Source organism: Papio anubis, chromosome 18 (genome assembly GCF_008728515.1).
Source record: "Papio anubis isolate 15944 chromosome 18, Panubis1.0, whole genome shotgun sequence".
Lineage (NCBI taxonomy): Eukaryota > Metazoa > Chordata > Mammalia > Primates > Cercopithecidae > Papio > Papio anubis.
In genome coordinates, this window is record NC_044993.1 from 10,879,384 (window position 1) to 10,893,014 (window position 13,631).

General features: G+C 43.8%; 1 protein-coding gene and 2 long non-coding RNA genes across 4 annotated transcripts in view; 2 read left to right on the top strand and 1 right to left on the bottom strand.

Annotated features, from left to right (window-relative positions):
- WWOX (WW domain containing oxidoreductase) overlaps positions 1-13,631 on the bottom strand; it is a 1,119,479-nt gene that overhangs the window by 87,749 nt on the left and 1,018,099 nt on the right. The gene's annotated exons all lie outside the window — the stretch shown is intronic.
- Positions 1,796-10,668, top strand: LOC116271220. Its single transcript, XR_004179642.1, has 3 exons — positions 1,796-1,875; positions 3,904-3,969; positions 10,587-10,668. It is a non-coding gene; the product is annotated as an uncharacterized LOC116271220 (long non-coding RNA).
- Positions 11,535-12,249, top strand: LOC116271219. The gene is made up of 3 exons (XR_004179641.1): positions 11,535-11,625; positions 11,737-11,810; positions 12,158-12,249. It is a non-coding gene; the product is annotated as an uncharacterized LOC116271219 (long non-coding RNA).

Sequence of the window (13,631 nt, forward strand, 5' to 3'; positions counted from 1 at the left end):
TTGGGCTGGCAGACTACAGCTGTAATATACATCCATAAGGAAATTTAAGATGATCTTAAAGTTAATATTCATCATTCTGAATTCCAGGATTCATTTTCAAACTGAGAAATGGATAGAGGGATGGGCAGTCTCTAGCAGGATCTCCATATAGTTTGGCAGAAATTTCTCCCTTAAAAAAAAAAAAAAAAAAGATGGGAAAATAGGTTTTAGAGTCACAGAGGCATGGATTATAATCCCAGCTGTGTAACAAAAACTGAGTGATTTGGAGAAAATCATTAACTCTCTCAGAGCTTGGTTCTCTCAGCTTGCAAATGAGGACAGTAATACCACCTTAAATTAAAATATGTAAGGCTCTGGCAAGATGTCTTTGCAAACCTTCATTTTCATTCCTTATCCCCTTTAGGGAACACGGTCCGGACTCATTGGTTTATATTTTTATAACGCCTGCAAAATTGCACACTTTCTAACCAGTTTAGTTCTCTCTTGACCAAAACACTTTAAGACACAAATGTTTCACATCTGTTTTGCTCCACTAAACAATACAAGCTCAACCGGTCACCCTTCTTTTCTTGCCACCAACAGCCTCCCTGAACGTATTCATCATTCCACAAGAAGTCTCGCTTACAAATAAAGGCATTTCTTTCTAGGGCTGGGACAGGGCCATGGAATGCACTTCGGATATAACAAAAGATGCTGAATGTGAACAAGAATGAACTCAGTCCTAACGCGGCAGGTCAGACAGAGCCGCTTTTGTGCCACACCACCCTCCTGCCCTGTCTTCCTTGCCCTTAACATATCACGATAAGGAACCTCGGTTGCGTTTTAAAAAGCATAATAATTACTTATACTTCTCTATGGATTCCAATAAACCAGTGATTTTTTTTTTCAAAGAGTCCATGAATAAAACAAACCCCGTCACCATTGGAAATGCATTTCCATGCTAGCGCGGATGCTTTTAAGACCATTTGCCGAGCGCTCCGCACCGTTTGACCAGTTCTGGGGCAGGGGGCACGCTCTAATTACTGATTGTGGAGTTTGGTATCTATAGCAACGGGCAGAATTGACAACAGGAAGCTTCACCCTCTGGGGCACCATCCGAAGTTTATAAAATCAACTTGAGGCCAAGGCTATAGTTAATCAGGAGGGCTTTCAGAGCATGAGTGCTCCGAGTCCACACTTAAGAGTTAAAGAAATTATTTAATAAGACAATCAGGGGCTCGAGAAGGCAGAGTTTATTTAGCTTGACTTTGCAGTGCCTCTTGTAGTAATTTATCCTAATGGTACCAATTCGCCCATGATTTGATACAGCAGGAGACCCAGGGTATCGGTTTAATCAAACCTCCGTCGATGCTGCCTGTTTCTTAACTATTGTTGCTGTATATCAATCAGTTTCTCTTGATTCACTAATCGGATGGCATGGGGATATGAATTTTCCTGGGATTCAAGAAATCAGGTTGACATAATTCTTTATAATGTGCCTGCTTTTAAATGGCATTATTTCACCCCACTTCCATTATTTTATGTTCCTACCACTGACAGGTAAAGGGTCCAGATTGCAGATGGCTGTGGGTGAGAAGGAAATAGAGAAAAAGCCTGGAGCCTTGGGATCAAACTATTTTGATTGCTGGCTCTACTACTGCCTGTTAGATGAGACTCCTCTGGGTCTCCATGTCCTAAATCCTTACATAAGGACAAGAATCTACTCAGGCACAGAATTGTTACAAGGATGAATGAACTAGTGTATGAATGAGCCTAGATCAGTGTCTGGCAAGCAGGAAAAAGAATCTCAACAAACGACAGATTCACTCCCCAGCTGCCCTCCTTTCCATTCCCGAAGACGTGGGAGGTACGAATGCATCTGTATCATTTTTATAGGTAAGATGCTAAGCTCTACAATATTTTATGGGCCTGGCCACGCCCACATTGATAATCCTAGGAGGGCATCTAAACTTAGATCCTTGTTCTCAGCTCTCCTGTCCCCACCGAGGACAGAGTCAGGCAATTCCATCATGCCTTATTCATGTGGTGCTGGCCTGGCTGTTGAGCCCAGACCAGCGGTGTCCTCCCTCTCACTAGTGGGTACTCTGTTGCTTCCCTACTAAAAGTTACTTTCTTATACAGGATGCAGAGACCAGAAATTACAAGATCACACCTTTTCCCCTTGAAAGGCAGCAACTTTAGAAAGGGGAGAAGGCCCATCCTCACATTGTGTTCACATTGTTCAAGAGAGAAGGAAAAGGGCAACTTGGATCCGAAAGTTTCAGGCAATGACCATGTGGACAGCTAGGCCATGGCAAGGGTCCCATTGCTGCCTCAGAGACCTAAAAGTTGAGGTGGCCATTGCAAGCCTGAGTACAATAGCTCTCAGCTGCTGCTTCTGTAAAATGGGCATGTGAAGATGTATTTCATTGAGATCACTTTCCAAGCCAAAAATGGACAAGGTATTCTGGTCCTTTTCCCTGCAAGGAGAACTAAATCTGGGTCTTTCACCATTCAGCTTAGCTGTACACATTTGACCTTAGTTATTCTAGCTTATGGTTTTTCCTGCGGGCAGATCCAACAACAAATTAAGGAATTAGTGTGAAACGAAAGAAAAGGGAAGAGGGAAGAAGTAGGGAATACGGAATGGAGGAAAGATGGAGAAAGAGAGAGGGGGAAAGAAAGAATGACAGGAAGGAAGGGAAAAAAGGGAAGGATAGAGAGAAGGAAGGAAGGGAAAAAAGGGAAGGATAGAGAGAAGGAAGTAAGGGAAGGAGAAAGGAAGGAAATAAAAAGAGAAGGAAGGAAACAGAAAAAGAAGAAAGAAAAAGGAAGAGATGCCGTGCTTGCCCACACCTTTTCCACACTCCTCTCCGTTCTTAATATTGGAGGATTTTGTGTGGCGTTTAGAAGCGCTATTGTTCCAATAACCAGGGTAAGGAGGTTAATGCCGCCTTAACAAGGGACTCGTTGCTTCCTCCCTCCCACCTCCTCCGTTTTCTTTTTTGGCTCAGCCTAAATTTCTAACACTACCTGATGAAACGTAGTATACAGCTTTTAATTGTGCCCAGAGGCAGTACAACTTCATAGAGGTTTAGAAGCAAGTGGCGGGTGATTTGAGAAACAGCTGTGTTCCCGGCCCACGCGCTCCGAGGTGGAACAGCCCCGTCAGCACCTGTGCTCGCTGAGCACACACCCTCACACCCTACATGCGTGTGCACAGCTGGGACCCATCAGGGTTGTAAGGAATTAATACTCTTAACTTGGTATTTTATTGTACCTAGAGGAGCCTGACGCTATATTAAATCCATAGCACATAAGTAGGATTTTGTTCAGTCTTAGGGTTACTGGGGCTGGGGGCTGGGTGGGATATTAAAAACACACACACACACACACAAACACACACACACGACCTCTTTTCTGATGCTGAGAACGAATTGTTTTAATATCCCAATGTTTGGTTTATTTATTATTAGGGATGAGTGGCCACTTTTAAAGAGTAATGGACCTTATCTGGCCCTAACCTAGTTTTCCCAATTGAATCTATCTCAGACTCCCAGCAATTGTGGGAAGCCACCAGTTCGGATTCTTTTCTCTTCCCAAAGCCCAGCTTCCCTTGGCGCATGCCCCAAAACACACCTCCCACCTTTTGGACTCCATGTAGTCTTTGAAATCCTATTGCAAACTCTACCTCTCACCAGCACAGTCTCTTGTTATTCCACTGCAGGCCTCCAGAATCCCTGGAAATTCAAGTAGATGAGTGTCTATATACCCATTCCACAGCCCCGCAAACAGAGCTTCACAGAAACCACTGCCCGAGTCATGGGAAACCGACATCAGACCTTAGAATTCCGTCTACTACTTTGTCTCTAAGCCATGTTATATATTCTGTTGTAAACACAATGTGTAAAATTTTTTCCACAGCAGCTGGTATTGAGTGCGACTACAGAGAAGATATCATGAGAGAGTTTTCACAAATGCTGGACTCAGGTAATTAGCAATGAACCTCAGTATCTGTGCTGGGCAGAAAAATGCCCCCCACCCCAGAGGATACCCATGTCAAATCCCCAGAAACTGTAACTATGACTCTATTTGGAAACAGCGTATACGCGGGTGTGAGTAAACACTTTTTCGATAGGATAGTTCTGGATATTCCAAGTGGGTCCTAAATTTAAGGACAAGTATCCTTACAGAAGAAACGCAGGGGACCAGGTGCGGTGACTCACGCCTGTAATCCCCGCAACTTGGGAGGCCAAGGCAGGCGGATCACCTGAGGTCAGGAGTTTGAGACCAGCCTGGCCAACATGGTGAAACCTCATCTCTACTAAAAATACAAAAATTAGCCGGGCATGGTGGCACATGGCTGTAATCCCAGCTACTCAGGAGGCTGCAGCAGGAGAACTGCTTAAGCCTGGGAGTTAGAGGATGCAGTGAGCCAAGATTGTGCCACTGCACTCCAGCCGGAGCGACAGAGTGAGACTCTGTGTCAAAAACAACAAAAAAAGAAACACACAGGGAAATTTGAGACAGACAGAGGGGAAGTCCAAGTGACTATGGGGGCACAGATAGGAATAATGTGGCCACCAGTTAAGGAATGCTTACCTGAAGCTGGGAGGGGCGAAGAACAAATTCTCCTCTAGCGTCCCCTGAAGCAGTGTCAATTTCGGACGTCTGGGCTCTCAAACTGTGAGCAAATATACCTGTGCTGCGTGAGTCACTCAGTTTGCAGCTATTACAGCAGCCACAAAAAACTAGCACAGGGTCTTTTGCTCTGGGCACCCTGTGAGATATATTTTGCTGCTAATGGGGGCTCTTGGCAGGAGGAGCACCTAAACTTTGGGTACCGTGGAAGTGCAGAAAGGGCCATATTGCCTACTGTTACCCCATCTGTATCTACTTTTGAGGAAATGGTAGTTCAGGGCTGTAGGGCAAATGCACCTGATAGCAATAGCTTGAGAATACCCTGAGAATGACTCTGAAGGGTATTTGCACCTGAATGTCTGTTCCTAGCCCGGGAATCTGGGCGTGGCCAATCAGGAGCTTCATTCCGAGTCTATGAGGAACAACTGAGCCCCACGGCCTCACAGGCCTTGTGGAAAATCCAGTCCCTGCATTTTGGATTAAACAAAGGTTGCCAGGTGGAGGTCATCAAGGGGAGGGCGTTCAGTGAAAATGTTATATAAACTCCACTCTTGCTACAGGGAGTTACGGTTTCCCTGCTCAGCCCACGGCCACTGGGCTGTGTGGTTATGTTGTCCAGCCACTGACACTGGACTGTAGGAAGGTAGAGTTTTGTCCAGTCCATGGCCCCTGAACTGTTTCTGTACATAAGGCAGTTCTTCTGCCCAGCCCACTGCCACGAAACTCTCCTTTGTATGTAAACCCCTAATAAAACCCTGTGTCTCATTTGCTGGCTCTGGGTCTCTTCTCTGGCCTCTTGATCCTAGTGTCTTTCCTACGAAATTAACAGGGTCCAGTACAACAGCATCGTGGAGAAGCCAGCCACTGCCATCATGATTCAAACAAAACAGTTCTCAGAGAAGGGTACAGAGGGAGGTGAAAAGCACACTGCCCTCCAGGCTGGACAGTCCCGTTCTCATCCTGGCTGGACCATGTGCTATGCGTGTGTGCCTCTGGCAAATTACTGAATCCATGCCTTAGTTACCTTGCTGGAAAAATGAGATTCTCAATGTAAAACCCACTTTGAAAAAACTGCAAAACATTATATGAATGTCACTCATTTACTTCATAGTTATAAAGCACCTACAAAGCGTCAGACTCATGTAACGCAGATGGCACTCTGATTTTGAGGGAGGACACAATCTCCAGTAGGTATTATTCCAACTTTCTCCAAAATACACTTTTTTGTAAATATCCACTTATCATCCATTAATATAATGAAATCTCTTTAGAAACGCTCCAATCCAAAATGCTGGGTTAATGTAGCCCATAAATTGAATTTCCACTGCGTTTCTTTGGATTCTCCAAATTTGCCTCTTTCAACCCAACAGTAACACACCATTTGTTTGTTTATCATATTAGTAATGATTTTTTTTTTTTTTAATGAGCACTCAATACTGGTTAGAAGAAACTGGACTTCAATGCTGCTTCTGATCATTTCAATTGCTACAAACCTTTTGGAGAGCAATTTGGCAACATGTCGCACAAACCTTTAAAAAAATGTGCTCAACCTTTGACCTAGTAATTCCATTTCTGGGAATCTATCCTAAAGACGTAATGGGAACTATAGAAACTGCTTTATGCCCAGAGATGTTTATGAGAACACTCCTTCTGGCAGCAAAAGTATTTAAAACCATATAAATGCCCAACAACACAGAAATGGGTAAATAAACAGCAATGCTTCCCCTCTGTGGACTATCACAACCACTAAGAATTGCAGTTAAGAAGCATTTAGAACAACACGATGAAATGTATAAAGACAGGGAAAAATAAGCCGTGTGCCAAATGGACGTAGGGCAGTGATCTCGACGTGGCACCAACACCACACAACACATGGTAAACAGACTGGAAGGCAGGCATGGGTTAATTGTGGTTGCCATGGGCCGCAGAATTATGAGTGATTTTCTTCCTTCTTTTTAAATATCTTTAAGATATTCTTCACTGAGCTATATTATCGGCACACCTCATTTTATTGCATTTCCTTTTACTGCACTTTGCAAATACTGCGTTTTTTACAAATTGAAGGTTTGTGGCACCTTTTCGTTAAGCAAGACTATCGGCACCACTTTTCCAATGGTCCCTGCTCACTTCATGTCTCTGCATCACATTTTGATTATTCTTACAATATTTTAAGCTTTTAAATTATTATTATCTCAGTTCTGGTGATCTGTGATCAGTGACCTTTGATGTCACCATTGTCATTGTTTGGGACACCACAAACTGCACCCCTATCAGATGGCAAACTTAATTGATAAACGTTGTATTTATGAATACAACAATGACTCCAGCAACCTGCTGTTTCCCTCTCCTTGGGCCTCCCTATTACCTGAGATACAACAATACTGAAATTAGGCAAACTTATAACCCTTCAATGGCTTTTCAGTGCCCAAGTGAAAGTCGGAGTTGCATGTCTCTCACATTAAATCAAAAGCTAGAAGTGATTAAGCTTAGCGAGAAAGCCATGTTGAAAACTGAGATAGGCTGAAAGCCAGATCTCATGCCAAACAGCCAAGTTGTGAATGCAAAGAAAAAGTTCTTGAAGGAAATTAAAAGTGCTATTCCAGTGAACACACAAAGGACAGAAACCAAAACAGCGTTTATCACCCATAGGAAGAATGTCTGAGTGGTTTGGATGCAGGATCAAACCAGCCACAACATTCCCTGAAGCCAAAGTCTAATCCAGAGCAAGGCCCTCATTCTCTATAATTGTGTGAAGGCTGAGAGGGGTGAGGAAGCTGCAGAAGAAAACTTGGAAGCTAGTAGAGGTCAGTTCATGAGGTTTAGGGAAGAAAGCCATCTCCAGAACATTGAAGTGCAAGATGAAGCAACAAATGCTGATACAAAAGTGCAGCAAGTTTTCCAGAAGATCTAACTAAGATCACTCAGATCCTAGCTAAGATCACTGAGGTGGTTACACTAAACAACAGATTTTCAATGTAGACAAAACAGCCTTCTGCTGGAAGAAGATGCTGTCTAGGACTTTGAGAGCTAGGGAGGAGAAGGCAATGCCTGACTTCAAAGCTTCGAAGCACAAGCTGACTCTCTTCTCTGCCGGTGATTTCAAGTTGAAGTCAAGCTCGTTTACCATTTCCAAAATCCTAGGGTCCTTAAGAATTATGCTAAATCTACGCTGCCTGTGCTCTATAAATGGAATAACAAAGCCTAGATGATACCACATCTATTTATGGCATGATCTATTGAATAATTTATGCCCACTGTTGAGATCTACTGTTGGGAAAAATTTATATTCCTTTACAAATATTCTGCTTGGCCCAGTGTGATGGCTCACACCTGTAATTGTGGCACTTTGGGAGGCCAAGGTGGGCAGATCGATTCACCAGGAGTTCAAGACCAGCCTGGGCAACATGGTGAACTCATGTCTCTACTAAAAATACAAAAATGGCCCAGCCTAGTCGCATGTGCCCATAGTCCCAGCTACTTGGGAGGCTGGAGTAAGAGAATAATTTGAGCTGCAATCATGCCACTGCATTCTAGCCTGGGTGACAAAGCAGACTTTGTCTCAAAAAATAAAAAATAAAAAATAAAAAATAAATTCCACTTGTTGACAATGTACCTAGTCACCAAAGAGCTCTGATGGACATGTACAAGGAGAGTAATGTTGTTTCCATGCCTGCTAATACAACACCCAGTCTGCAGCCTATGTATCAAAAAGTAATTTCAACTATCAAGTATTATTATTTATGAAATACATTTTATAAACCTACAGGTGCCATAGAATGGGCAAAGTAAGTTGAAAATCTTCTAGAAAGCATTCAGCATTCTAGATGCCATTAAGAACATTCATGATTCATGGGAAAGGATCAAAAATTCATCTAACAAGAGTATGGAAGAAGTTTATTCCACCTTCTTGGATGACTTTCAGGGGTTCAAGACTTAGTGGAGGAAGCAAGTCTTGAGCCTCTTCAAGACTCATATGTGGAGGAAATGGCAAGAGAACTCGCATTAGAAGTGGAGCCTGATGATGTGACTGAATGGCTGCAGTCTCATGAAAAATACTGAAAGGATGAGGAGTTGCTTCTTAGGGATGAGCAAAGAAAGTGATTTCTTGCAATGGAAGTTGCTCTTTTTGAAGGCGAACATTGAACATTGTCATGAACAATGTCATGAACGTTGCTGAAATGACAACAGAGGATTTAGAATATTCTATAAACTTAATTGATAAAGCAGTGGCGAGCTTGAGAGAACATTCCACTTTTGAGATGAATTCTGCTGTGAGTAAAATGATGTCAAACAGCAGTGCATGTTACAGAGCATCCTTTTGTAAAAGGAAGAGTCAATCCATGCAGCAAGCTTTATTCTGGTCTTATTTTAAGAAATTGCCACAGCCACCCCAACCTTCAACAACCGCCAACCTGATCCATCAGCAGCCATCAACGTCAAGGCAAGACCCTCCACCAGCAAAACGATGACAACTTGCTGAAGGCTCAGATGATCATTCGCATTTTTTAGCCATGAAACATTTTAAAATTAAGGTATGTACATTGTTTTCTTAGAATGCTATTACACACTTAACAGTCCATTATATTGTGTAAACAACTTTTATATGCACTGGGAAACTCCAAAGTTCATGTGACTTGCCTTATTGAGATATTTGCTTTATTGTGGTGGTCTGGAACAGAATCTGGAATATCTCTGAGGTATGCCTGTACTTTTAAATAGAGAAAAATTCATTAAAAAATAAGAGACTCCTCATTCTAACACATCCAAATTGGGTGGAGAAAGCTGGTGTATATGCTGTTTCCTTCACGACTTTTAGTATTTGTATCCCGTCAAGTGTTTTTCTTATAACTTGAAACTTCTATGCCCAGGTCGGTCCTATCATTGTTTTTCTCTCTTATTTAAAAGTGCAACCAGTACGGGGGCTGGGAGAGGCCCCGTGCAGCTCATCACCAGCCCAGAAAATATTCTCCATACATATACTCTCATATCACTTAGATCTTTCTTTGTGAGAAGAACTGGGCGTTTTCTGAATTACTGGCTTGTTTTGGGTTTAGAGATATTGTAAATTACGTAACTGATGGTTTCTCCCAGTTTGTGGCAGCTGCTAAAAGGCTCAGAGACAAATCTGTGGCTGGCTTATAACAAGAGCACCTGCGCATTTTGGGTCCTCACTTCACTCTGGGCTTCCTGTTCACTTCCATACCCTGGGTTCCTTTCCTACTTACTGATCACTCTGCACCAAATAAGTCCTGATGCGCTGTTTCAAATTCTTATTGGAATGAGATGAAGTATACATTTAAAATTTCTTTTTCACATGTGAGACAAGCTACAGGCACCCCTATGAGCTGTGCTTCCATTGATTGTTAGAGAGAATTCCAGCCAAGTAAAGGGCAAATCAAATCAAGCAACCCCATGTGAATCCATAATACAACAACCGTACCGACTACTAAGAACATGGGGAACACAAAGGAGTTAAATCCATGTGGCAGCACAGGGTGGGAGCCGGCAGCATTGAGAGACCTAGTCCCTTCCCGCACTGGAGGCACAAGAGGTCATCAGAGCAGGCAGGAACTTGCACTTGGCTTTGCTGGGAAAGCAGATACTGTGCTTATTGCAATGTTCCTGTGGGCGAGCTAATTGTGTAACTGCCCTTGAGATGTATAGAATTTAGTCTGCAGCCCTGGCTCCTCCCTCTGTGTCATCACTGATGGGCCAGGAAACATGAACAACATCTACACCCATTAAAGGCAGCAGCAGGCCACCCCTGTCACCCACGGTCCCTTCATGAGTGATCTGGCAGCTGTGCTCCTGCTCGGGGCAGCTGGTTTACTTGGCTAAAGGGCGTATCTTTAGCTCCCCTTGGTTTCTTCAGAGGGTATGCTGTGTTCCTTTCCTAGGGCTGCCATAACAAAGTACCACACACTAAGTGGCTTGAAACAATAAAAGTTTATTCTCTCTTTATTCAGGAGCCCAAAGAGTCTGAATTCAAGGTGTCCCCAGCGCTGCGCTCCCTCCAAAGGCTCTAGGGGAGAACACATCCTTGCCACTTCCATCTCCTGATGGGGGACCGCAATGCTTGCTCTTCCCTGGCTTATGGCAGCATCGCTCCAGTATCTGCCTCCATCTTCACAGGGCCTTCTGCTTGTGTGTGTGCACACGTGTGTGCATGTAGGTATGTGCGTACATGTAGATATGTGTGTGCACACACATGTCTGTGTCTCTCCAAATCTCCCTCTCCTTTCTCTTATAAAGTCACCAGTCATTGGATTTAGGATCCATCTTAATCCAGCCAGATCTCACATTAATTTGATGACATCTGCAAAGACTCTACTTCCAAATGAGGTTGCATTCACAGGTAACAGGGGATGGGACTTCAACATATCTTTTGGGGGGATGCAATTCAACCCACAATATTTGCACTTAACAAGCAGCAATTAAGAGCATGGACTCTGTAGTCATCTGGGTTCAAATCCTGGCTCTAACCCTTACTAGCGAATGACTTAACTTCTTCCACACTTCCTTCCTCATTTGGAAGGCCAGCTCCTGGGGTTGTCAGGAAGTCAAACAGGATCATGTGCCGTGCGAACACGTCGCCAGACATAGACATGGTTTGTCAAGAACACGTTGTGGCTGGGCCTTAGGACTGCCACTCAGCCCTGCCACTCTGATTCAAACATTTCTTCCACACACTGAGAGACCCTGGTTCAAGATTACAGACAGCAAATTGTTATGAAGGTGGTCTAGCTCTTCATATATGGTGTTTAATGTGCACTTTGCCTGGAAATCTCTCCTTTGCCCTCCTTAACCCTCTTCCCCTCCTCAAGTGAAAAGTTGGCTCCATCCGAGCCTTCAGGACTTGCCTTAATTGACATCTATGCTCCAAGATCTTCCAGGTCACCCTGCTGAGAGCAGTTTAGGGCAACTTACAGTCAGCCCTTCCTTCTCCAGGCAACTGCTATGCTGCGGACCTTCTCTGGTGACAGGGATTGCTCAATCCACCCAAGGGTAAGCCTAAGGTTGCCCTATAAAATATAGGATACTCCGTTTAATTTGAATTAACATATATGATGAATAATTGTATTAGCATGTCCCTAATATTGCAAATATTGTACCAAGGTGTGGGCCAGAAGTGCCTGGATGTGAATGTCCTGAGAGCAGTCCTCAACCAACGACAGATGAGGATCTGGTGGGTAAGTACTCCAGTTTCTTTGCCCCCTGATGGGGCATAACTCAGAGGTGGCATGTTCCACATGGTCTCTCCAAGTTTCCCACGTGAATTCTTCACCCCCTGTCCATGGCAGTACCTGTTCCCTAATGCACCCTGGGATGGCTTGCTTCCCTTTCCCTTTCTCCACTTCCTGAGAAAATGCCTCTGCCCTTCCACCACTGTTCTCCACACTGAGCTTGTATATTTCCCTCAAAACGCTCATCGCAATGAGTAATTACACACACATATGTTTTTCTGATTGCTTAGTCTCTCTGTTCCACCAGACTGAGTACTAGTACTATGACTGTGTCATTCACCATTGTTCTTCAGCACCTAGCACTGGGCTGGCACTCAACAAGAACTTGCTAGATCATGCAGATGAGCAAGAAAATGAACAAAACCACAGCCATCTATGCCAGCAGAGAGCAAAAGTGGTTTTCAGCTGTGCTGAGCTGCGCTGGACAGAGGCTAGACTGTCCAGACTTGAGTTTGGGTCTCACTCGGCTCACTTCAGAATCTGACCTTGGACGGTCTCCTGAGCTGTCTTCACCTCAGTTTCCTCATCTGTAAAACGAGGCGGCGAAACTAGATGATTTCTCTCCTGTCTTCCGGCTCTAAAATTCTACGACTCTATATTCTAGGCAATAAACTTTACGACTATGAATAAATTAATGAAAATGAATATTTAAATGATGTGCAAACATTCATGCGAGTGCTTTCTTAGTCTTTTATGCAGTGGGAGAGTGAGAAATAAAACCAAGAAGAGAAGATCGGAAATACCTGCATCGGTGGAAAGCTGGTGTCTTGCTCCCGTTTGCTGGGGATGTTGGTGTAAGAAGAGTGTTTGTTAAAGAACTCCCAGGGTGGGGGAAGGAGAAGGGTCAAAAGGAACGCAGGCATCTGGGGAAGCTGGAAGCCCCCATATGGATGGATATTCCTGGCAACAGTTCTTGGTCCAGGGTATCAGCAAAGGAAATTATGTTCCCCATCTCTCTGGCTCTTTGGGTCTGTCATGAGCCTCAAAAACCTTCAGAATAAAGGTTTGGTGACTTGGCATCTGAGTGCTTCATGTACTTATTAGGATGATCTGTTGCCTGTCCATCAGGTGGAAAGTCCTTTTTTGGGTCAGTAGACACAAACCAAGAGTCTGTTTGGCATGTATAATACTTAAGAAAAATAAAGAATGAATTATTTAAAGATGAGACCCCCTAGCTTCTCATGTTGGTAGGAGGAGCAAACTGGGAAGGAGGGAGAGAGAGAAGATTCTCAGACTGAGCCTGTCCTGTGTCCACTCCTGGGGATAAGGCAAGTCTGGACACTGGGGTGTGGCTGGGGAGTTTGTTGGGATATTCACCAAAAAGAATGGAGTTTGGGGATGGTGCCTAGCAGGGTCCTATGAGACAACTCATCATCAAGAAGGAGACAGGTCTGATCTTGACCTAGTTGCAAAGCTTGAGTTTATTATCCTCAAAGCTTGAGGACTGGAATTCAGGATGGAGGCTGTTACATAAATTTGTCCCCTGCCAGGCCCAGTGGACACACATCTGGGCTCACGGGATGGTGTGGTCTATAAATCATAATCGATTGTTCTTTGGATGAAATTCTAATATGATGAGCCTAAATACTTGTGTCACTGTGACCTCCTGATCTTTTTCTATCCTCTGCCTAGACATTACCCATGCTGATTTGCCTCCAGAATTACCTACTGCTCTTTTTATAAGACTTTTTGGTCTCTTGACAATTGCAGCTCTTTTTCATTTTTATTTTTTAACTTTCTGGCTTTTATTCCCCCATCGTACTCTTC